We start from the raw sequence: 24,371 nt of genomic DNA on the forward strand, positions 1-24,371 counted from the left end.
GTAATCCTGAACTCTGACCTGTCCTTTCAGCCCCAAATCCAATCATTGTCAAAAGCTTGTAGACTTCACTCCCTTGTTATTTCTCGCCTCGACTATTGCAACTCCCTTCTCATAGGCCTACCACTTCATAGGCTATCCCCTCTTCAGTCTATCATGAACGCTGCTGCCAGGCTTATCCACCTTACCAATCGCTCAGTGTCTGCCTCCCCTCTATGCCAATCCCTATACTGGCTCCCGATTGCCCAGCAAATTCAATTCAAAATACTAACCACAACATACAAAGCCATTCACAACTCTGCCCCGAGCTACATCACCAATCTTGTCTCCAAATATCACCCAAACCGTCCTCCCCGCTCCTCTCAAGACCTCCTACTCTCAAGCTCCCTTGTCTCCTCCTCTCATGTTCGTCTCCAGGATTTCTCCAGGGCCTCTCCCATTCTCTGGAACGCTCTACCTCAACCTGTATGGCTATCTCCTACTCTAGCTGCTTTCAGGCGATCCCTGAAAACTCATCTCTTCAGGGAAGCCTATCACACCGCCAACTTATCTGCCATCAGCTCATTCCCTACTCTTACAACCTCTTGTAGCACCTGCCCCACCCCATTAGATTGTAAGCTCTTCTGAGCAGGGCCCTGTTAATTCTCTTGTATTGTAAATGTACTGTCTCCCTCTAATATTGTAAAGCGCTGCGTAAACTGCTGGCACTATAGAAATCCATAATAATAATAATAATAAAAAAAGTGTAAAAAAAAAGTATAAAGTGTCCCTGTCACCCTGCATGCGTTGGAGACATGTGAGGTATTGCTGCGAACGTCCGAGCGAGTGCAATAATTCTAGCACCAGACCTCCTCTATGACTCTAAACTGGTAACCTGTAAAAGCTTTAAAAGCATCGTCTATGGAGATTTTTTAAATACCATAGTTTGTTGCCATTCCACGAGCGTGCACAAATTTTAAGGCGTGTCATGTTGAGTATCTTTTTACTCAGTGTAACACCATCTTTTATATTTTACCAAAAAAATGGGTATCATAGTCTGTTTGTGTGCCTTAAAATTCATTCAAAATTTATTTTTTCCAACAAATTTACATTAAAAAAAAAAAAAAAAAAAAACCTCTGTGCAAATACCATGTGATAAAAAAATAAAAAATATATTGCAAAACCCACCATTTTATTCTCTAGGATCTCTGCTAAAAAAATTTTTTATAATATATATATATATATATATATATATATATATATATTAGAGCTGCACGATTAATCGTATGAAAATCGCGATCTCGATTCACCCCCCCTGACGATCTAACCCTGAAATATGCTCGATTCTTTGCATAGCAGAGAGAACAGCTGTGGAAAAAAAAAAAAAAAAGCCTCCTGGCGGCTATCAGCAAAGTCTCCCAGTAACTATAAACAAAAATGATTACATTGTATCTTTTCCTTCCCTCTGCCAGGGAGAAAGGAAGTTTAACCTCTTAAAGACTGGATCTTTTTCTGACATTTGTTGCTTGCAAGTTAAAATCAGTTTTTTTTGCTAGAAAAGTACTTAGAACCCCCAAACATTTTATATATATATTTTTTAGCAGAGACCCTACAGAATAAAATGGCGATTGTTGTAATATTTTATGTCACACTGTATTTGAGCAGCAGTCTTTCAAACGCAATTAATAGACTTTAATGAATAAAAAAAAAACGTAACAGTAAAGTTATCCCAATTTTTTTTTGTTACACAGAGAATCGTGAGAGAATCGTGATCTTTATTCCAAGCTAAAAAATCGTGATTCTCATTTTGGCCAGAATCGTGCAGCTCTAATATATATATAGAAAATACAGATTTTTTTACTAGTAAAAAAAGTAGCAGAAAAACGCCTGGTCTTCAAGCATTAAGCGCCCATTCAGACTGGCGCGACACGACTTGCTGGGGTGACCTGTGAAGTCAATGCAAGTCGCCTCCAGGTCGCCCCAAAGTAGTACAGGACCCTTTTTCTAAGTCGGAGCGACTTGTGTCACTCCTATTAGAACGGGTCCTGTACTATTCCATGGCGAGCGACCCACCGCGACTTGTCAGGCGACCAAGTCGCCTGACAAGTCGCGCTAGTGTGAATGGACCTTAAAAGTACTGCGTTACATAAAAACAAAAAGGCAAGAAAAATGATTACAAATAACACAAAAGCTAGGCTGCTGCCACTGGTAAAGTCTGGTGTTGATCTTTAATTAAACTGTCAAATTTTTCTTAGCTGTTGAAAGCAATTTTAAAAAGGTAGAAAATTACTGACCATATAGAGCCTGTTCATAATGTGTCATTAACTTGATTCCTAATGACACATAAAATAATAAGATGTGGGTGAAGCAACTGCAAGTTTAAATTATTGGGGCTCAGATACACACTTAAGATCCTTATTAAAGTATCAGACAAATGACTTGGCATGTGTGCAAGACATTTGAAAACCAAATCTATTTCAATGGTGTCTTGCTTTCCGATTCACCCCCAGGAAGAAATATTGAATGAAACACCAAAGTCTAAAACACCTTAAAGATATCACCATTTCAAAAACAAATCACTCATAATCAGTATAATCAGTAATTATAATCACTTGCAATTACCGAATCCGGTAGAAGGCTCATTTTCAAAACGGCATTGAAAATTCAAAAACATCAGGTGAAAAACTTATCAGCCATCATTTAGTCACCTCATCCTGCAGGTAAAGGATCAAAAAGATGAGGCAATCAGCAAAAGTGGAGAGGAGACTACGGATTCTTAGGGTCGGGAGCAGCTCCTGGAAGAGCGATGTCATAAAATGAAAAGGGGTCTGCTTGAAAATTCCACCTTAGATACATGCCTTCCGTCTCTTACATATTAAAAAAGTTATATTTATAAAAAAAAAAAAAAAAAAAAAAAAAAGAACAAAACTCAATTAACAATACGTTTTGTACACTGTACAAGTTCTACATCTGACGTCTGCTAGGGAAATTTCTACTCATCAAGCCACAGTGAGGGGGTCACAAATCGAAGTCAGGAAGCGAAGGGAGAGGTCTTCAACAGGGATACAAACAGCACTAAAATTACTATAGATTTCAACCCTTCCTACTCTTCCCAAGCATTATTCCAAACTTACATCTTTCTCTGTTTTAATTAAATGTTTGTTTCCTGTATCACATCCTTTCTCAAACTAATGGGGAGGGTTTGTCTTCAGTATTATCACTAATGCCCCGTACACACGCGTCGATAGTTGGCCGTGAATTTTCGGCCAACGTCCAATCGGCCGATTTTCGGCTTGTTAGTATGATGCTTTCGACAACCGACTCCGACTTTTCGGCCGAAAAAAAATCTGGTGTGCAGGCTATAAAATTTTTGTTGGCCGTCACCACAACGGCCGATTTTCCATCAGTCAGTACAGATTTCGGCAGACAAAAATCTGATGAGCAAGACTGGGCATGCTCAGAGATGAAAAAACACACGGAAAGTAAACCATCACATGACATCACTTCTGAAGTAGATATTTGTTGGCCGAGAAAATTTGTGTGCAGTCTAGGCACATTCCAACACAACAACACAGGACAAAAGATGGCCGATCGGTCGGCCGATAATCGTTGCGTGTGTACGAAGCATTAGGCCCCTTTCACACTTGTACGACTCCAAAATTGAGCCGACTTTGGAGCAACTTTGGATGGATGCAACCTGGATAAGACTTTGGCTTTGACCAGTTTTAATGGACAACTGTTGCACACAAGTTGCATTGTATAAATTCAGGTATGACTTTCATGCAACTTCTGAGGATTAACATTGAAATCTATGGCCCTCAAAGTGCATGAAAGTCGGACAAAGTAGTGGATGAACTATTCTGAATTGTGTCTGGAACTTTAAGTTGCACATATATGAAAGGGTATCAGTGGAAACATTGGGGAAGAACATGTTGTGCAACTCTGATGTCCAAAGTTGCACGACAAGTTGCACAAGTGTGAAAGGGGCCTTAACGCGACCTTAAAGTGGGGTACACAATAGTAGAAAATCTGACGAAAATTCCCGTCCGAGGTAAAATCGTACGATTTTTGACTAGCGTGTACACAACTCAGCAGCCGATGCCGACATTTTCAACGAAAAAAAACGGAGGGACAAACACCAAAATTTTTTATCATCTTTCCCCAGACGACCAATTTTCGTTTAATGTGTATGCAGTACACCCGTGAAAAATCAGATACGAAAGACTGCGCATGATCTGAAGTTGCTGACAATCCGGAAGTCTGGGAACAAATGTCCCCAAAAAAGAAAAAAAAAAAAAAAAATCGGACGAGAAATTTTGTGAACATTTATGCACTGTCAACTAAAAACGGTTATGAACGATGAGCAAGAGAGAGAAAAATCAGAGGATATTTCGTCTGATTTCCGTCAAGTGTGAACGGGCCTTTAAGTCACGCGATTTTGCCATGCTTTTACCGCGATTTGGACTGGACTTGGAGCAATGCCTATGGACCTCAAAACGCATGAAAGTTGGACCAAAGTAGTGCAGTAAGGCCCCTTTCACACGGGCGCACCGCCCAACAGAGTCTGTTCTGCTCAGCAGGGGGGGGTCAATCCGCCGATCCCCGCTGAGCAGGCGGATGACAGCTCCGTCTCTGCTCTGTGTGCAGAGATGGAGCTGTCAGATCCCCGCTCTCCTCTATGGGGAGATTGGAAGAGAACGGACCGCCTGTCCGTTCTCATCCGATCCGATAGACGGATGGAAAATGGAGTTTCTATTCCTCTGGATTTCACAGACAGGATAAGAATCGAATAGCAGATGCATGGAGCATCCGATCAGGTCGCCTGAAAAACTGACAGGCAAATCGGATCGGAACGCCCGTGTGAAAGGGGCCTTACAACACACAAGAAATAAAAAGAGGCACTATGAATGCTGCTAAAAGTAGGCCATCAGAAGAGATGAGTAGAGGTGGATGTATCAACCAAATATTGATGGACTATCAAAATATTGTTCTTAAAGAGGTTGTAAACCCAATTTTTTTTTTATTTTCAACCTAAAAGAGAAACCCATAATGAGCTAGTATGCAACGCATACTAGCTCATTATGAAATACTTACCTTACAACGAGCCCCCGCCGTGCCTCCCGCTTACCTTTATGACGGGCGACATGTTCAGTCGCCCGTTTTCCGGGATCGCGGCACCTGGCCATCTGATTGGCTGGAGCCGTGATGATGTCACTCCCACGTGGGAGCCGACGGTCACGGCACGGGGCTCTGAAGGAACGGCACCAGCGGCCGTTCCTTCAGAGCGCATGCGCCAGTGACGTCACTGGCTGCATGTAAGGTAAATATCTCCTAAACGGTACATGTTTAGGAGATATATACAGTATCTATAGGTAAGCCTTATCATAGGCTTACCTATAGGTACAAGTTACAGAGGAGGGTTTACTTCCTCTTTAAACGTATATATTTATATAGTGCATCAGATTTTTACTGTTTGCAAATCTTATGCACACTGAAGATGTACTTAGTTTTTGATTGTTAATGTAATAATTTGAGGTTTGCTTGGTTTATACATTTTATCTCTAGAAGGCGGAATGCTATGTACATATGTAGGGAAAAGCTGCTCTCACTTTGTAATAAATGTAGCTAAAAATATGTTTATTACGTCTACCCATTGTTTTATCCCGCTTTTATTTTAAAACCAGATCATTAATAAAATATAGCTCTACTACATTCTGAATGATGACATTTTATTTTGTAAAAATCCAATACATTTACTGAAATGCAGTTAGCATTTAAAAACTAAAAAATGGCACAGCTATTCTACTGTAATAGACAGAAAGCTGATGAAACAAAGGAAAAAAAAATGAAATAAAAAGAGGAAGTGGAAACGTGAAGCATGTCAGCTGCCTTGAGCACATCACATGTTCCTAAAATACCAATGGGGATGAACCATATGAGACGTAAAATGAATCCTATGTTCTATTTAATTATCTTAGAATTCTTTCACATAATACTAAATACGTAGTAACCCAAAAATGAACACAAATACACAATAATGTAGCAAGCATTGAACAGTTTAGAGCTGGTCCGTTCTCATCATAAGGAATTCATTATTTAGGACTTGAAGTACAGTACAGCCCTTCTATTGAAGGCTGTTATCTCATAAAATGGAGGCAACCAGTAGACTATTTTTTTTTTTTTTTTAGGAGAATTCAGCATATCAAAGCAGAATGAAGCCCATTGGCTGAATTTATCTCTATAATTCGGTACTGTATGTGATTTTTTTTCATTTTTTGCACAAAGGACCCTTTCACACCAGATGTGTTGAACTGTACTGGGCAGCTTATTCCAACGTAGTCCCAAAGCTTGGACAAAGCAATCTGCCTTATGTTCAGTTTGTTCAGCTCAGCCTTCCCGAAAAAAAAGTAGAAGGTGCATTACTCCTTTTCACGGTAACGTTTGCGACTTGCGTCGCACTACACTGCATCAGAACAGGTTGCGAAGCAGAAAGATGAAATTTGACAAAAAAAAAAAAAAAGGTAGAGTGTGATGTGCTGAACACAGAGAACCATACCTCTCTGCTGATGGCGCACACACACGTAGTACGGTACGGGTGTGAACCAACCCCAACAGCTAAAGTGTATGTAAACCCTAAGAATTACCTTATTTTCTCCAGTTTGATCTCTTAAAGCGGCGTTCCAGTCATTTTTGTGTTCATTAAAAGTCAGCAGCTACAAAAAAAGTGTAGATGCTGACTTATAATACAAAGCCACTCACCTGTCCCACGATCCAAGAGTGTACTACTCACCCCAGCATCTTTACTATGGGCACCCGGCTGTGATAGTTTGCGGCTTCACAGCCGGGTGCCCACTGCACATGTGCGAGTGGCACTGTACTCTGTGTCTGGTCCTGAAGTCTTCTGGGACCGGTCTTGTTCTCCAGAAGATTTTAGGAGGGGGGGAGGGGATGCCTGCTTCCTATTGCCTAAGGCAGTGGTTCTCAATTCCGGTCCTCGGGACCCACTAACAGGCCAGATTTTAAGTATTACCTTGGGGGATGCAGACTAGAATACTGCAATCACTGAGCAGCAAATGAGATCACCTGTGATGTAATTTAGTTATCTTGCAAACCTGGCCTGTTGGTGGGTCCCGAGGACCGGAATTGAGAACCACTGGCCTAAGGGACCGGAACAGAAGTGGGAGCCGGAACCTGTCAAAATCAGGTACCTGCCCCCCCCCCCTCTGCCTAAAAGCTCTGTTTCACAAACAGGAGAAGGGGGAGGAGGCTTTAAAGAGGAAGTAAACCCTCCTCTGCAACTTGTACCTATAGGTAGGCCTTATCATAGACTTTACGTATAGGTACTGTAAATATCTCCTAAACATGTACCGTTTAGGAGATAATTAATTTGCATGCAGCCAGTGACGTCACTGGCGCATGCGCTCTGAAGGAACGGCCGCTGGTGCCGTTCCTTCAGAGCCCTGTGCCGTGACCGTCGGCTCCCGCGCGGGAGTGACATCATCACGGCTCCAGCCAATCAAATGGACAGATGCCGCAAACCCAGAAGAAGGGCGACAGAACAGGTCACCCATGAGACAGGTGAGCGGTCGGCACTGCGAAGCTTCGTTGGAAGGGAAAAATTTCATAATGAGCTAGTATGCAATGCATACTAGCTCATTATGGGTTTGTCTTTCAGGTGTTCGTTTTTAAAAAAAAAAAAAAATTCTGAGTTTACAACCTCTTTAAAGCAGAACTTCTCCTTTTGAGTGGAGCTCAGCTTTAAATACCACTTGCAGGGTTAGCCAGAAATCCAATAAGCCGATACCTTTCTTTGCTCTCTGCCTGTGCCATTATCAATCAGCATTGTTTTCTAGCTCTCTCTCTCTGGGCTACAGAACATCTCCCCTTCTTTGTAAGCCCTAGTTCACAGTGAAAAGCAGCGATTCCTGTGCTTTTCCTGCACCGCATAGCAATTGCACTGGGTTCATGTGATCTGCTGTGGGTGTCAATAAAAAATTAGTCATAAAACAGTGCATTTGACTGAACCAGATCACATCGGTGTAAACACCAGTTCCAACAACAAAAAAAAAAAAGTCTGATCGTACCCTTTTCATGTGGATGCAGTGCGATTTGGGAAAATTAAAATGAATGGGCTCAAATTAAACTGCACAGAATCCTTGCACAGAAATGCAGTGCGAATCGCATGTGATGTGCAGTGTGAACCAGGGCTAAAGGAGAACAGAGAATGAAAGTGTTCTGTAGTCCAAAAACACGATCCTAAAGGTAACAAAACACTACTTCTCCACACAGTACAGTGGGTTGCCACCCTAGGACAGGAAGTATGCTACTGGTGGGATCATCAGGTGAAAATAAAGAAGAAAAAGCCTGTTAAAAAAAAAAAAAGAAATCTAAAAAAAAAAAGAAATCTAAAAAAAAAAAAAAGAAATCTAATGCAGCCACATCTAAAGCTAGCAATACACTACTGGATTTTTTTTTCTACATTCAGCCTGTGGGCTATATATGATGGAAGAATCCCCCTGCTGTGCTTCTGTATTGTGAAAACCAGCACTGACGCTATATTCACTCTCCTGCACTGTGCGATAAATCTCAATGTGGTGTCAAACTCCTATCTTGACTTATTACTGCATGTGGATAATGTGCTCCTCGCTGCCCTCAAAAGACTGGGAACGTCCGATATGACTAAGTATAGGAAACAAAGAAGGCACGTGGGCCTAGAGCATTATCCTCAAACCTCATTTTATTAAATTATATAAAACAGAGGTGAATGTACTCACAAACCAATGCTTGCATTATAGCTTAGACATAGCATCATCTGCTTAAGTCCATATACGTAAATTCACAATGCTCATAGACACATTGGTAACGCGTTTCAAGGGTACCCTCTTCTTCAGAGTCTTGTCTGGATGACTACTGGTATAGCTGAAGGACTTTATGGTCAGATTCCGTGCCTCTCAGCCTGGTGATGTCACTTTGCAGATCCTCCTCTCATATCTGAGACACCCAGACATGGGAGGAGGATCTGCAAAATGACAGCACCAGGCTGAGAGGCACGGAATCGGACCATAAAGTCCTTTAGCTATACCAGTAATCATCCAGACAAAGCTCTGATGAAGGTGGTAACCTCGAAACCCGTTAGCTGATGTGTCTACGAGCATTGTGAAATTACGTATATGGATTTAAGCAGATGATGCTAGCCTTGGTTTGTACATTCACCTGTTTTATACCATTTAATAAACCATGTTTTGAAGATAATGCGCTAGGCCCAAGTGCCTTCTTTGTTTCCTTTACTTACAACCAGCACTGGCGGTGTTGTGATAGAATGCTATACCCGCTCAGATTGCTATACCCTCGTCACTTCCGCCCCGGTGCGCATGCGCACAAGGCATTCTGGAGGTCCGATGTGTATAGCGAACAGCTGACTGAGAAGAGGCGGGGCTGAGGCGTCATCGAGTTCTTACAGGGGGCGGGGCGGGGAGGATTAGTAGACCTGAGAGGAGGCGGTACACTTGAGAGGAGGCGGTACGGATGCAAATATCTTCAAATTCTTATAGGGGGCGGGGAGGATTAGTAGACCTGAGAGGAGGCGTTTCACCTGAGAGGAGGCAGTACAGATGCAAATATCATCGAGTTCTTACAGGGGGCGGGGCGGGGAAGATTAGGAGACTTGCGGCCGTGTAATAAATGTATTAAAAGTAGTTCCTTCGGTACTGTATACTTCCCGCCCCCTGTAAGAACTTGATGATATTTGCTTCCGTACCGCCTCCTCTCAGGTGTACCGCCTCCTCTCAGGTCTACTAATCTTCCCCGCCCCGCCCCCTGTAAGAACTCGATGACACCTCAGCCCCGCCTCTTCTCAGTCAGCTGTTCGCTATACACATCGGACCTCCAGAATGCCTTCTGCGCATGCGCACCGGGGCGGAAGTGACGAGGGTATAGCAATCTGAGCGGGTATAGCATTCTGTCAGAACAGCGGCTGTCAGAACACCAACTGATTGGATGCAGCAGCTGTTTGTCCACCAATTTAACTGTGCTGCTTCTTCGATTTTTCAATCAAAGGATGTCAGGTGGCCATCAACTAAACAAATTCCACTTAGCTTTAGGACTGGGAAACTGAAAAACATTACATTGGTTTTTGTAGGTTTAGATACAGTTTAACTCCAGCCAGCCCTTTAAAAAAAAGGTACCAAACAGCCAAAGGTGGAGTTCCTGATCATGTGACCACTGAATTGGCTGTCACATGATTGGGAGTCCCTCCCATTGGCTGTAAAAGCTGACCTGGAGCTGTCATTGACAGCTTGGTCAGTATGTTGGGAGTGCACAAAGAGAGCGCTCTCAGCAAAGAGCAGCAGTGCACAATGGACGCATATGTGTCCCAGGTGAGCATCATGGCTGACTTACCCTGCAGCCACATATAACCCTAAAGTGGTCGAGAAGAGGTTTGTTTTTCAGGACAGGCTACCCCCCGTGGTAGACCCTTGAAAGTTTATCCTGAAAAATTAACTCTTAGTACAAATACAAAACAGCGTGTTCCATAATTTAATGGTGTTATATGACCACAGTCGCCTTATATATATCGGTAATGGAATGCATGCCGTTTTTATAGGAGCTTTCCTACATGTATACTACCTAAACCTATAGGCAGGAGAAGAAAAGAAATGCCTTAATATAGTTACTGGACAGACATCTTTTTTCCAGCACAAGTACAATGACAGTAATTGTTATAAATTAATGTATGCACTGTAACATTCACACGTGCCATTAGCCTTTCCTGCTGGCTGGCCAGGAAGCTTCATCCCAGACATATACTGTGTGCGGATGTCTATGGCTGGCAGCCACATGGGCAGATTTGTACTCTGTACAAATCAATGGACGACGTTGTTTTTGTTCGGGTATAACCGCTCATCTATCCAACAGTGGTTGTCAACTTTGATAAAGGGGGCCTCAAATGCAGCCCATGACATCACCAAAAGGCCACACATAATCAGTATATGTAATGCTTGAGAGGACTATCAGAATCTGTAGACCTAGTAGAAGAAACGAGGGTCAGGCAGTGTGGGCATGCTACATTTTGGGCTGGGGATGGGTACAGAAGACAATATGAAACTGAGAACATGTTAGGCTAGTAGAGATCAATGCTATTACCCCAATCAATGATTCCACCACAGACTACTGAGGTCCAAGGGCCACTCATCATATACCAAAGGGCCACATGCAGCCAATCTGGCCCCAGGTTGGGCACCAGGAAATTAAAGACTGACCAGTTTGCGTCCAGGGATGGCATTTCTGGCTGCACACAAAAAGGCCATAGCTGCTGGCCCAGTTGGAATGTGACTTAGGGCTGTTGTGGCTTTAACCGCTTCTGAACATGGCAGCCTATCTGCCCTCATTTCACATTCTGAATGAGGCCTTAAACAAAACAAACCACAAAAAAGGGCAGAACTCTTCATACACCACACTTGAGCGCAGGAGGTTACTATTCTGATAAAACCTCTGGAGGAAACCTGGTTGAGAAAGGCTGACCCATGGTTTTACACAGGGCTGTACACGTTGCACTCGGTGGTCATTACCGCCAACAAATTTAACCATTGCCAGTCTATGCATGTCAACTGCCATACTCGGTCAACAATGTCATGAGCTTGTTAGCTTGAATTGTTCGGAGTGGCTATGGGGAGGGGAGTACACCGGCTTTGGTACTGATCTGGTGGGTGTGCCTGTTTGCTTTTGGGTTTGGTTCAAACTTAAGATGAGAACAAACCTGCGCTTTTCTTTAAGAAAAAAAAAAAAAAAAATTATATATATTTACAACATTACTGATCTTTAAATGAACTGGTGGTGGCATTTACAATAACAGCTGTCATTTTTAGTGCAGATCAGAAGATGCCAGGTAGGGTGTAGCTGGTTGCCATGGGAAACACAGCCCCTCTTCTATCATATAAAGGGGATCAGTGATCGCAGGTAGTGCACAGAGGGAAGGGGGGGGAATTAGTGATCACAGGCAGTGTGGGGGATCAGTGATGGTAGGCAGTGTACGGGGGGGGGGGGGGGGGGAATCAGTCATCGCAGTCAGTGTACAGGGGGGGAGGGGTGAATCTGTGATCACAGGCAGTATACAGAGGGGGGGGATCAGCGATCGCAGGCAGTGTATAGAGAGGGGGGGGGGGATCAGTGATCACAGGCAGTGTATACAGAGGGGGGGATCAGTGATCACAGGCAGTGTATAGAGAGGGGGGGATCAGTGATCACAGGCAGTGTATAGAGAGGGGGGGTCAGTGATCACAGGCAGTGTATACAGAGGGGGGGGGGGGTCAGTGATCACAGGCAGTGTATACAGAGGGGGGGGTCAGTGATCACAGGCAGTGTATACAGAGGGGGGATCAGTGATCACAGACAGTGTATACAGAGGGGGGGGGATCAGTGATCACAGGCACTGTATAGAGAGGGGGGGGATCAGTGATCACAGGTAGTTTATAGAGGAGGGGGGGTGTTAAGTGATCACAGGCAGTGTTTAGAGAGGGGGGGGGAATCAGTGATCACAGACAGTGTTTAGAGAGGGGGGGGGAATCAGTGATCACAGGCAGTGTATAGAGAGGGGGGGATCAGTGATCACAGGCAGTGTATAGAGGGGGGGGATCAGTGATCACAGACAGTGTATACAGAGGGGGGATCAGTGATCACAGACAGTGTATACAGAGGGGGGGATCAGTGATCACAGGTAGTTTATAGAGGAGGGGGGGGGGTTAAGTGATCACAGGCAGTGTATAGAGAGGGGGGGGATCAGTGATCACACACAGTATATAGAGAGGGGGGATCAGTGATCACAGGCAGTGTATAGAGGGGGGGGGGGGAATCAGTGATCACAGGCAGTGTATAGAGAGGGGGGATCAGTGATCACAGGCAGTGTATAGAGAGGGGGGGGGGGATCAGTGATCACAGGCAGTGTATAGAGAGGGGGGGTCAGTGATCACAGGCTGGGTGTAGAGAGGGGGGGGGGGTCAGTGATCACAGGCAGTGTATACAGAGGGGGGATCAGTGATCACAGGCAGTGTATACAGAGGGGGGATCAGTGATCACAGACAGTGTATACAGAGGGGGGGGATCAGTGATCACAGGCACTGTATAGAGAGGGGGGGATCAGTGATCACAGGCACTGTATAGAGAGGGGGGGGGATCAGTGATCACAGGTAGTTTATAGAGGAGGGGGGGGTGTTAAGTGATCACAGGCAGTGTTTAGAGAGGGGGGGGGGTCAGTGATCACAGACAGTAAATAGAGAGGGGGGATCAGTGATCACAGGCAGTATATAGAGAGGGGGGGGGGATCAGTGATCACAGGCAGTATATAGAGAGGGGGGGGGATCAGTGATCACAGGCAGTGTATAGAGAGGGGGGGATCAGTGAACACAGGCAGTGTATACAGAGGGGGGGATTAGTGATCACAGGCACTGTATAGAGAGGGGGGGGGATCAGTGATCACAGGCAGTGTATAGAGAGGGGGGATCAGTGATCACAGGCAGTGTATAGAGAGAGGGATGGGGATCAGTGATCACAGGCAGTGTATAGAGAGGGGGGTGATCAGTGATCACAGGCAGTGTATAGAGAGGGGGGGGATCAGTGATCACAGGCAGTGTATAGAGAGGGGGGGGGATCAGTGATCACAGGCAGTGTATAGAGAGGGGGGGGGGGTCAGTGATCACAGGCAGTGTATAGAGAGGGGGGGTCAGTGATCACAGGCAGTGTATAGAGAGGGGGGGGGGATCAGTGATCACAGGCAGTGTATAGAGAGGGGGGGGGGATCAGTGATCACAGGCAGTGTATAGAGAGGGGGGGGGATCAGTGATCACAGGCAGTGTATAGAGAGGGGGGGGGTCAGTGATCACAGGCAGTGTATAGAGAGGGGGGGGGGTCAGTGATCACAGGCAGTGTATAGAGAGGGGGGGGGGGTCAGTGATCCCAGGCAGTGTATAGAGAGGGGGGAGGATCAGTGATCACAGGCAGTGTATAGAGAGGGGGGAGGATCAGTGATCACAGGCAGTGTATAGAGAGGGGGGGGATCAGTGATCCCAGGCAGTGTATAGAGAGGGGGGATCAGTGATCCCAGGCAGTGTATAGAGAGGGGGGGGGGATCAGTGATCACAGGCAGTGTATAGAGAGGGGGGGGTCAGTGATCACAGGCAGTGTATAGAGAGAGGGATGGGGATCAGTGATCACAGGCAGTGTATACAGAGGGGGGGATCAGTGATCACAGGCAGTGTATACAGAGGGGGGGATCAGTGATCACAGGCAGTGTATACAGAGGGGGGGATCAGTGATCACAGGCAGTGTATAGAGAGGGGGGATCGGTGATCACAGGCAGTGTATAGAGAGAGGGATGGGGATCAGTGATCACAGGCAGTGTATAGAGAGGGGGGGATCAGTGATCACAGGCAGTGTATAGAGAGGGGGGGGATCAGTGATCACAGGCAGTGTATAGAGAGGGGGGGGGGGATCAGTGATCACAGGCAGTGTATAGAGAGGGGGGGGTCAGTGATCACAGGCAGTGTATAGAGAGGGGGGGTCAGTGATCACAGGCAGTGTATAGAGAGGGGGGGTCAGTGATCACAGGCAGTGTATAGAGAGGGGGGGGGGATCAGTGATCACAGGCAGTGTATAGAGAGGGGGGGGGGTCAGTGATCACAGGCAGTGTATAGAGAGGGGGGGATCAGTGATCACAGGCAGTGTATAGAGAGGGGGGGGATCAGTGATCACAGGCAGTGTATAGAGAGGGGGGGGATCAGTGATCACAGGCAGTGTATAGAGAGGGGGGGGGGGATCAGTGATCACAGGCAGTGTATAGAGAGGGAGGATCAGTGATCACAGGCAGTGTATAGAGAGGGGGGGGGTCAGTGATCACAGGCAGTGTATAGAGAGGGGGGGGTCAATGATCACAGGCAGTGTATAGAGAGGGGGGGGGATCAGTCATCACAGGCAGTATATAGAGAGGGGGGATCAGTGATCACAGGCAGTGTATAGAGAGGGGGGATCAGTGATCACAGGCAGTGTATAGAGAGGGGGGATCAGTGATCACAGGCAGTGTATAGAGAGGGGGGGGGGGGTCAGTGATCACAGGCAGTGTATAGAGAGGGGGGGGTCAGTGATCACAGGCAGTGTATAGAGAGGGGGGGATCAGTGATCCCAGGCAGTGTATAGAGAGGGGGGGGATCAGTGATCACAGGCAGTGTATAGAGAGGGGGGGGGATCAGTGATCACACACAGTATATAGAGAGGGGGGATCAGTGATCACAGGCAGTGTATAGAGGGGGGGGGGGGAATCAGTGATCACAGGCAGTGTATAGAGAGGGGGGATCAGTGATCACAGGCAGTGTATAGAGAGGGGGGGGGGGATCAGTGATCACAGGCAGTGTATAGAGAGGGGGGGTCAGTGATCACAGGCTGGGTGTAGAGAGGGGGGGGGGGGGTCAGTGATCACAGGCAGTGTATACAGAGGGGGGATCAGTGATCACAGGCAGTGTATACAGAGGGGGGATCAGTGATCACAGACAGTGTATACAGAGGGGGGGGGATCAGTGATCACAGGCACTGTATAGAGAGGGGGGGATCAGTGATCACAGGCACTGTATAGAGAGGGGGGGGGATCAGTGATCACAGGTAGTTTATAGAGGAGGGGGGGGTGTTAAGTGATCACAGGCAGTGTTTAGAGAGGGGGGGGGTCAGTGATCACAGACAGTAAATAGAGAGGGGGGATCAGTGATCACAGGCAGTATATAGAGAGGGGGGGGGGATCAGTGATCACAGGCAGTATATAGAGAGGGGGGGGATCAGTGATCACAGGCAGTGTATAGAGAGGGGGGGATCAGTGATCACAGGCAGTGTATACAGAGGGGGGGATTAGTGATCACAGGCACTGTATAGAGAGGGGGGGGGGATCAGTGATCACAGGCAGTGTATAGAGAGGGGGGATCAGTGATCACAGGCAGTGTATAGAGAGAGGGATGGGGATCAGTGATCACAGGCAGTGTATAGAGAGGGGGGGGGATCAGTGATCACAGGCAGTGTATAGAGAGGGGGGGGGGGATCAGTGATCACAGGCAGTGTATAGAGAGGGGGGGGGGGGATCAGTGATCACAGGCAGTGTATAGAGAGGGGGGGGGTCAGTGATCACAGGCAGTGTATAGAGAGGGGGGGATCAGTGATCACAGGCAGTGTATAGAGAGGGGGGGATCAGTGATCACAGGCAGTGTATAGAGAGGGGGGGGATCAGTGATCACAGGCAGTGTATAGAGAGGGGGGGGGGGGATCAGTGATCACAGGGAGTGTATAGAGAGGGGGGGATCAGTGATCACAGGCAGTGTATAGAGAGGGGGGGGATCAGTGATCACAGGCAGTGTATAGAGAGGGGGGGGGGATCAGTCATCACAGGCAGTATATAGAGAGGGGGGATCAGTGATCACAGGCAGTGTATAGAGAGGGGGGATCAGTGATCACAGGCAGTGTATAGAGAGGGGGGGGGGGTCAGTGATCACAGGCAGTGTATAGAGAGGGGGGGGTCAGTGATCACAGGCAGTGTATAGAGAGGGGGGGATCAGTGATCCCAGGCAGTGTATAGAGAGGGGGGGGATCAGTGATCACAGGCAGTGTATAGAGAGGGGGGGGGATCAGTGATCACACACAGTATATAGAGAGGGGGGATCAGTGATCACAGGCAGTGTATAGAGGGGGGGGGGGGGAATCAGTGATCACAGGCAGTGTATAAAGAGGGGGGATCAGTGATCACAGGCAGTGTATAGAGAGGGGGGGGGGGATCAGTGATCACAGGCAGTGTATAGAGAGGGGGGGTCAGTGATCACAGGCTGGGTGTAGAGAGGGGGGGGGTCAGTGATCACAGGCAGTGTATACAGAGGGGGGATCAGTGATCACAGGCAGTGTATACAGAGGGGGGATCAGTGATCACAGACAGTGTATACAGAGGGGGGGGATCAGTGATCACAGGCACTGTATAGAGAGGGGGGGATCAGTGATCACAGGCACTGTATAGAGAGGGGGGGGGATCAGTGATCACAGGTAGTTTATAGAGGAGGGGGGGGTGTTAAGTGATCACAGGCAGTGTTTAGAGAGGGGGGGGGGTCAGTGATCACAGACAGTAAATAGAGAGGGGGGATCAGTGATCACAGGCAGTATATAGAGAGGGGGGGGGATCAGTGATCACAGGCAGTATATAGAGAGGGGGGGGATCAGTGATCACAGGCAGTGTATAGAGAGGGGGGGATCAGTGATCACAGGCAGTGTATACAGAGGGGGGGATTAGTGATCACAGGCACTGTATAGAGAGGGGGGGGGGATCAGTGATCACAGGCAGTGTATAGAGAGGGGGGATCAGTGATCACAGGCAGTGTATAGAGAGAGGGATGGGGATCAGTGATCACAGGCAGTGTATAAAGAGGGGGGGGGGATCAGTGATCACAGGCAGTGTATAGAGAGGGGGGGGGGATCAGTGATCACAGGCAGTGTATAGAGAGGGGGGGGGGGGGATCAGTGATCACAGGCAGTGTATAGAGAGGGGGGGGGGGGTCAGTGATCACAGGCAGTGTATAGAGAGGGGGGGATCAGTGATCACAGGCAGTGTATAGAGAGGGGGGGGATCAGTGATCACAGGCAGTGTATAGAGAGGGGGGGGATCAGTGATCACAGGCAGTGTATAGAGAGGGGGGGGGGATCAGTGATCACAGGCAGTGTATAGAGAGGGGGGGGATCAGTGATCACAGGCAGTGTATAGAGAGGGGGGGATCAGTGATCACAGGCAGTGTATAGAGAGGGGGGGGGTCAGTGATCACAGGCAGTGTATAGAGAGGGGGGATCAGTGATCACAGGCAGTGTATAGAGAGGGGGATCAGTGATCACAGGCAGTGTAAAGAGAGGGGGGATCAGTGATCACAGGCAGTGTATAGAGAGGGGGGATCAGTGATCACAGGCAGTGTATAGAGAGGGGGGATCAGTGATCACAGGCAGTGTATAGAGAGGGAGGATCAGTGATCACAGGCAGTGTATAGAGAGGGGGGGGGGGGGTCAGTGATCACAGGCAGTGTATAGAGAGGGGGGGGTCAATGATCACAGGCAGTGTATAGAGAGGGGGGGGGGGATCAGTCATCACAGGCAGTATATAGAGAGGGGGGATCAGTGATCACAGGCAGTGTATAGAGAGGGGGGATCAGTGATCACAGGCAGTGTATAGAGAGGGGGGATCAGTGATCACAGGCAGTGTATAGAGAGGGGGGGGGGTCAGTGATCACAGGCAGTGTATAGAGAGGGGGGGGTCAGTGATCACAGGCAGTGTATAGAGAGGGGGGGGATCAGTGATCACAGGCAGTGTATAGAGAGGGGGGGATCAGTGATCACAGGCAGTGTATAGAGAGGGGGGGGGGATCAGTGATCACACACAGTATATAGAGAGGGGGGATCAGTGATCACAGGCAGGCAGTGTATAGAGAGGGGGGGGGGGATCAGTGATCACAGGCAGTGTATAGAGAGGGGGGGTCAGTGATCACAGGCTGGGTGTAGAGAGGGGGGGGGGGTCAGTGATCACAGGCAGTGTATACAGAGGGGGGATCAGTGATCACAGGCAGTGTATACAGAGGGGGGATCAGTGATCACAGACAGTGTATACAGAGGGGGGGGATCAGTGATCACAGGCACTGTATAGAGAGGGGGGGATCAGTGATCACAGGCACTGTATAGAGAGGGGGGGGGATCAGTGATCACAGGCTAGTGTTATAGAGGAGGGGGGGGTGTTAAGTGATCACAGGCAGTGTTTAGAGAGGGGGGGGGGGGTCAGTGATCACAGACAGTAGAGAGGGGGGGGGGGTCAGTGATCACAGACAGTAAATAGAGAGGGGGGATCAGTGATCACAGGCAGTATATAGAGAGGGGGGGGATCAGTGATCACAGGCAGTGTATAGAGAGGGGGGGGTCAGTGATCACAGGCAGTGTATAGAGAGAGGGATGGGGATCAGTGATCACAGGCAGTGTATACAGAGGGGGGGATCAGTGATCACAGGCAGTGTATACAGAGGGGGGGATCAGTGATCACAGGCAGTGTATAGAGAGGGGGGATCGGTGATCACAGGCAGTGTATAGAGAGAGGGATGGGGATCAGTGATCACAGGCAGTGTATAGAGAGGGGGGGATCAGTGATCACAGGCAGTGTATAGAGAGGGGGGGATCAGTGATCACAGGCAGTGTATAGAGAGGGGGGGGGGATCAGTGATCACAGGCAGTGTATAGAGAGGGGGGGGGTCAGTGATCACAGGCAGTGTATAGAGAGGGGGGGTCAGTGATCACAGGCAGTGTATAGAGAGGGGGGGTCAGTGATCACAGGCAGTGTATAGAGAGGGGGGGGGGGATCAGTGATCACAGGCAGTGTATAGAGAGGGGGGGGGGGTCAGTGATCACAGGCAGTGTATAGAGAGGGGGGGATCAGTGATCACAGGCAGTGTATAGAGAGGGGGGGGATCAGTGATCACAGGCAGTGTATAGAGAGGGGGGGGGATCAGTGATCACAGGCAGTGTATAGAGAGGGGGGGGGGGATCAGTGATCACAGGCAGTGTATAGAGAGGGGGGGGGGATCAGTGATCACAGGCAGTGTATAGAGAGGGGGGATCAGTGATCACAGGCAGTGTATAGAGAGGGGGGGGGGGGGATCAGTGATCACAGGCAGTGTATAGAGAGGGGGGATCAGTGATCACAGGCAGTGTATAGAGAGGGGGGATCAGTGATCACAGGCAGTGTATAGAGAGGGGGGATCAGTGATCACAGGCAGTGTATAGAGAGGGAGGATCAGTGATCACAGGCAGTGTATAGAGAGGGGGGGGGGTCAGTGATCACAGGCAGTGTATAGAGAGGGGGGGGTCAATGATCACAGGCAGTGTATAGAGAGGGGGGGGGGATCAGTGATCACAGGCAGTATATAGAGAGGGGGGGATCAGTGATCACAGGCAGTATATAGAGAGGGGGGGATCAGTGATCACAGGCAGTGTATAGAGAGGGGGGATCAGTGATCACAGGCAGTGTATAGAGAGGGGGGATCAGTGATCACAGGCAGTGTATAGAGAGGGGGGGGTCAGTGATCACAGGCAGTGTATAGAGAGGGGGGGGTCAGTGATCACAGGCAGTGTATAGAGAGGGGGGGATCAGTGATCACAGGCAGTGTATAGAGAGGGGGGATCAGTGATCACAGGCAGTGTATAGAGAGGGGGGGGGATCAGTGATCACAGGCAGTGTATAGAGAGGGGGATCACAGGCAGTGTATAGAGAGGGGGGGATCACAGGCAGTGTATATAGAGAGGGGGGGGGATCAGTGATCACAGGCAGTGTATAGAGAGGGGGTGATCACAGGCAGTGTATAGAGAGGGGGGGATCACAGGCAGTGTATATGGCAGTGTATAGAGAGGGGGTGATCACAGGCAGTGTATAGAGAGGGGGGGGATCACAGGCAGTGTATATAGAGAGGGGGGGGGGATCAGTGATCACAGGCAGTGTATAGAGAGGGGGTGATCACAGGCAGTGTATAGAGAGGGGGATCACAGGCAGTGTATAGAGAGAGGGGGGGATCAGTGATCACAGGCAGTGTATAGAGAGGGGGTGATCACAGGCAGTGTATAGAGAAGGGGGGGATCACAGGCAGTGTATAGAGAGAGGGGGGGATCAGTGATCACAGGCAGTGTATAGAGAGGGGTGATTACAGGCAGTGTATATACAGAGGGGGGGATCAGTGATCACAGGCAGTGTATAGAGAGGGGGTGATCACAGGCAGTGATATAGAGAGGGGGGGGGGGGGTCAGTGATCACAGGCAGTGTATATAGAGAGAGGGGGGGATCAGTGATCACAGGCAGTGTATATAGAGAGAGGGGGGGATCAGTGATCACAGGCAGTGTATATAGAGAGGGGGGGGGGGGATCAGTGATCACAGGCAGTGTATAGAGAGGGGGGGGGGATCAGTGATCACAGGCAGTGTATAGAGAGAGGGGGGGGATCAGTGATCACAGGCAGTGTATAGAGAGGGGGGGGGGAATCAGTGATCACAGGCAGTGTATAGAGAGGGGGGGGGGGGGAAAATCAGTGATCACAGGCAGTGTATAGAGAGGGGGGGGGGATCAGTGATCACAGGCAGTGTATAGAGAGGGGGGGGGGATCAGTGATCACAGGCAGTGTATAGAGAGGGGGGGGGATCAGTGATCACAGGCAGTGTATAGAGAGGGGGGGGGGGGGATCAGTGATCACAGGCAGTGTATAGAGAGGGGGGGGGATCAGTGATCACAGGCAGTGTATAGAGAGGGGGGGGATCAGTGATCACAGGCAGTGTATAGAGAGGGGGGGGATCAGTGATCACAGGCAGTGTATAGAGAGGGGGGGGATCAGTGATCACAGGCAGTGTATAGAGAGGGGGGGGATCAGTGATCACAGGCAGTGTATAGAGAGGGGGGGGATCAGTGATCACAGGCAGTGTATAGAGAGGGGGGGGATCAGTGATCACAGGCAGTGTATAGAGAGGGGGGATCAGTGATCACAGGCAGTGTATAGAGAGGGGGGGATCAGTGATCACAGGCAGTGTATAGAGAGGGGGATCAGTGATCACAGGCAGTGTATAGAGAGGGGGGATCAGTGATCACAGGCAGTGTATAGAGAGGGGGGGATCAGTGATCACAGGCAGTGTATAGAGAGGGAGGATCAGTGATCACAGGCAGTGTATAGAGAGGGGGGGGGGGGTCAGTGATCACAGGCAGTGTATAGAGAGGGGGGGGGTCAATGATCACAGGCAGTGTATAGAGAGGGGGGGGATCAGTCATCACAGGCAGTATATAGAGAGGGGGGGATCAGTGATCACAGGCAGTGTATAGAGAGGGGGGGATCAGTGATCACAGGCAGTGTATAGAGAGGGGGGATCAGTGATCACAGGCAGTGTATAGAGAGGGGGGGGTCAGTGATCACAGGCAGTGTATAGAGAGGGGGGGGTCAGTGATCACAGGCAGTGTATAGAGAGGGGGGGATCAGTGATCCCAGGCAGTGTATAGAGAGGGGGGGGATCAGTGATCACAGGCAGTGTATAGAGAGGGGGGGGGATCAGTGATCACAGGCAGTGTATAGAGAGGGGGATCACAGGCAGTGTATAGAGAGGGGGGGGGTCACAGGCAGTGTATATAGAGAGGGGGGGGGATCAGTGATCACAGGCAGTGTATAGAGAGGGGGTGATCACAGGCAGTGTATAGAGAGGGGGGGATCACAGGCAGTGTATATAGAGAGGGGGGGATCAGTGATCACAGGCAGTGTATAGAGAGGGGGTGATCACAGGCAGTGTATAGAGAGGGGGGATCACAGGCAGTGTATAGAGAGAGGGGGGGGATCAGTGATCACAGGCAGTGTATAGAGAGGGGGTGATTACAGGCAGTGTATATAGAGAGGGGGGGGATCAGTGATCACAGGCAGTGTATAGAGAGGGGGTGATCACAGGCAGTGTATATAGAGAGGGGGGGATCAGTGATCACAGGCAGTGTATAGAGAGGGGGTGATCACAGGCAGTGTATATAGAGAGGGGGGGGGATCAGTGATCACAGGCAGTGTATATAGAGAGAGGGGGGGATCAGTGATCACAGGCAGTGTATATAGAGAGGGGGGGGGGATCAGTGATCACAGGCAGTGTATAGAGTGCCCAGGGAAGTGGAGTCACACGTACAGATCATATGACTCAGGAGGAGGAAGAAGTCCTATAGACCACCTCGTATAGACAACACCAGTGCCGCACTATACACACATCCTATGGCCATCTACATGTATAGGATACAGGAGGTAGAAGTCGATCAGCTGACATTAACCATCTCTTGCACAGAGCCCAGTCCCAGGCATCCCTCCATCCTGTACACACAGCATACCCAGGCAGCTGCCAGAATCCCTCACTGCTCGGCACTGATACTTCTAACAAGCAGTCATCGTTCACTAAACCATTCTACAAATCTGAGTGATAAAAAGAGGAAAAGCACTGTACCTAACTGGAGGCAGCCATGACAGGGAAACACTGGGAAATGCAGCAAACTACAACTCCCGGCAGCCTCTGCGAGGGACACTACAGGAGCCGACAAGGGACAATCAGCAGGCGATTCAGGAAGTGAGATGGAGAGAGAGAGAGAGAGAGAAAAACCCTTCTTATACAATGTTACCAGTCCACTGACCTTCCACTGAGCATTGCAATCTACTAACACCCAGTGTGCACATTACCAATGATTGGAGTCATTTTGGCAAAATTGACTTTGCCATGAAAATATATTTTATGCATGCGCGCGAGACTTTTGCACATCTCATAGACGCCTCTCCTCCGGCGAGCAGCATTTTTTCTGAAAAAAAAAAAAAAACGCTTGTAAATGCGTTAGCGCACATTAAGAGCTTGAGTAATAATTAATTTCATTGGCCAGAATAATAATGAATTCTGGCAATGAATTAACGCTCAAGCACTTGATGTGCCTAGCGATAAAGTGGTTGTAAACTGTTGCACTTTTTTGTTTTTTCTTACCTGCAAGGCAAAGGCATAATGCGCTAGTATGCATCGCATACTAGCACATTATCTGAAACCTACCTCAAAAAGAAGCATTCCAGCTTCCTTCCAGATTCGCGGACTCCAGCTCTGTGATTGGCCGGAGCCACGATGACGTCACTCCCACACATGCCCGGGGGAGCAGCTGATCACGGCACAGGGCTCTGAAGAAACGGCAGGGTGGCCGTTCCTTCAGATCGCATGCGCCAGTGATTTCACTGGCTGCAACTACCATAAATATCTCCTAAACGGTACATGTTTAGGAGATATTTACACTACCTATAGGCAAGCATAGGCTTACCTATAGGTAAAAACTTAAAGATGGAAGTTTACTTCCTCTTTAAAGTGTTACTAAACCCAGGAGCATGCAATCACTATATCTGGTCTTCCACAGTACACAAACCATGGAAATACAATTATTTTAGTAAATATAAACTGCTAAATACCTTTTCTCATCAGCAGTATATAGCAGTCTTATGACTTTTATCAGTGTGTGGTTAAAGCTTGTAGGAGGAGTTTTCATTCTACTCTGACTGTCCTAGGAAGCTGCATGACCCCTTACCCTCTGCCTGAACAGTACTTACTGGCACTCTGCTGATCACATGGACCCTCCCAAGAACAAAAAAATAAATAAAAATCTGGCAATACACATCAAACTGAGCATGTGCAGAGGGCCCGTAAGGCTCTGTACTGTCAGGAGACGGCTTGGGACAGTGGAAGAAAAGGAAGATCAGAGAAGACAGGATCAAACAGCCTTTTTACACACTTCAGAGAATTAACCCCTTAGATTCCACATGGTAACAAGCATGCTTTAACCACTTCTG

At 48.4% G+C, this 24,371-nt stretch overlaps 1 long non-coding RNA gene across 1 annotated transcript in view; it reads right to left on the minus strand.

The window, feature by feature from the left end:
- Nucleotides 1–23,039, minus strand: part of LOC309555750 — a 119,153-nt gene extending 96,114 nt beyond the window's left edge. The window contains exon 1 of the long non-coding RNA XR_014225277.1: nucleotides 23,005–23,039. This is a non-coding gene — a long non-coding RNA (uncharacterized lncRNA). The remainder of the gene's footprint in view (nucleotides 1–23,004) is intronic.
- Between the last annotated feature and the right edge of the window lie 1,332 nt (nucleotides 23,040–24,371).

The sequence above is a fragment of the Pelophylax lessonae genome (genome assembly GCF_965119305.1).
Source record: "Pelophylax lessonae genome assembly, chromosome: 5".
Classification (NCBI taxonomy): Eukaryota; Metazoa; Chordata; class Amphibia; order Anura; family Ranidae; genus Pelophylax; species Pelophylax lessonae.